The sequence below is a fragment of the Notothenia coriiceps genome, unplaced genomic scaffold (assembly GCF_000735185.1).
Source record: "Notothenia coriiceps isolate Sejong01 unplaced genomic scaffold, NC01 NC01_scaffold00037250, whole genome shotgun sequence".
NCBI classification, from domain to species: Eukaryota; Metazoa; Chordata; class Actinopteri; order Perciformes; family Nototheniidae; genus Notothenia; species Notothenia coriiceps.
The window spans coordinates 981795-984165 of record NW_011369951.1 but is presented as its reverse complement, the minus strand read 5'-3'; positions in this window follow the sequence as shown (position 1 = coordinate 984165).

Genomic DNA, 2371 nt, shown 5'->3' with positions numbered 1-2371 from the left:
TACAGCTCCAAGAGGCTCTTTTATTGAATGCACCTAATTACACACTTCACAGATTACTGTCTTTTATAAATGGCTTCTTAAGAGAAACACAGAAAACATTGAAAAGGATAATGCCTCTAATCCTCCTTTAAGGATCATTTCAGGCGTTTTTGTTAAAGTACATTTCCCATGCAGCTTTCTCACTGTCCACTAATGTCTTGAAACACAACCACACACACACACACACACACACACACACACACACACACACACACACACACACACACACACACACACACACACACACACACACACACACACACACACACACACACACACACACACACACACAAATCAAAGGGAGGATCCTTGTACATGGGTAATGACGTTATGAATTATGGATGTGCTGCACCATTGTCTGAAGTGAAGTTGGAAAAGGCGACGCAGTGCCATCTGACGTGTCATATCTCCGAGATCAAGGGTCGATATATCACCTAAACATCCTTTAACTTTTCATAAACATCCACATCTACACTGAGCATAAATATCACCAGGTATACTTGCATGTTTTTCAATGTGAACACACACTTTGTGGTGACTTTGCCGGACGCTGAGGCTCAGTAAAGTGTCAGGTGGGCTGCGTGCCAACACTCATCCTCTTATTACTAACTGTAGTGTGTCCCAAGAGGCACTCAGTCCCCAACACATAAAGACATGATGAACTTGGAGACGTTTCACTGCATCAACTGTTGAATCTGAGCCGGGAAAACTACGTCAGGACATGCTTCTCCCTCAAGTGTTAGCAGGATAATGAAATCTCTCCAGTGTGATCCTTCTTTACCATTACATTACATTTAGCTGACGCTTTTATCCAAAGCGACTTACAATACGTGCGTTCGACAAACAAAATACAACCTTGAAGAAAACAGAATCATATACAGTAAGTACATCAGGTTTCATAGAGCGAAACATTTCAAGTGCTACTCAACTGGCTTTACATAAGCCAGCCCTTTATTAGTATATAGGGACAAAACGTGTTTTCTATGAAAAATCTGGTAAAGTTTAGACGGCTATAAACTCTGACATTTTGTCCACTAGCGCGGATACTGACTACTGACCTCCTTGAGTTTGTATTTTCAAGACTAGTAATAAAATAACTAGTCTATACGAAGTTTCGATGTAGAGATACCGGACGTTGGCGTTAAACGCACTATGGCAATAAATTAAGAGACAAAAATAAGTATCAAAAACACGATACATTTATCATTTTCATGCTTTTCAGTATTCAGTTTTTATTACAGATAATCAACAATCAAAATAGTCAAAATAAAGGGTTTTTTTTATAAGTGAAATACTATAATTTTCAACCCTTTAGAGGTATAAAATGACCCTACCCTTTGTAGTACAAAACGTGTTTTCTTGATGCAAATCTGTAACTAATCTTAGACGATAAACTCTATAACTTTCGTTAAAAGACGGTACTGTACTGATCCTCCTAGAATTTGGAATTTCAGACTAGTAAAAGTACTAGTCTGTACGAATATAACGTAGATCCCCGACTCTGGTCCGGATAACATACCTTGGAATTAGACGGACAATCAATTATCAAAACCACATAAAAGTTATAGGTCTTTTATCATAATTTTTTTCAGTATTTCAGGTTGTACTACAGCAATTACAATCATAATATTAAAATATGGGTTTGTATAAGTGAAACTACTATATAGTTTCCCTCCTTAAGATAAATTTCGGGTTGCTGTGCTTTACAGTAAAAACGTGGTATTCAAACCATAGATCGCCACAATCTGTAAAATAATGATATGTCAAACGGGCGGACCAAGTAGTAACGTAGGAGATTATTAACTCGTGTTCAGCGCGAAGAGGTTTTAGACGGTCAACTAGACTTTTGTCACAAAGGAGGGTAAAATACGTACTTTCTAATTGTCTATTAACTATATGTTGCTTGGACGATAGCGTATACAGATTCAGGATTACCAACGGGACAATACATTGAATTTTGTTCTATAAGAGGTTACCAAGAAAGTCCGAGCACGAAATTTCTTTAGGTGAAGTTCTGTGACCATGAACGCATGGTACGACGATTACCTAGACCGGGGAAGGATGTAAGGTCCTGTACACAATTTGGCATGTGGGGTCGTGCACGTGAGAGGCGAGACGTAAGTCGGTTTGCCGAGCGACGTGGGCGTGACGCTCCCCCTGGGTTTCAAGGGTAAGTCGTTTTTTGTGCACCCAACGATACGATAGGACCGAGGTTTTACCACCCTTACTCGAAGGGGTAACTTTAGTCCTGTCGTCCTTTCGAATGTGTAAGAAGAAGTCTGACTTTTGAGTAGAGATACCGAGGTGAAGCTCGCTAACTTCTTAATGATTG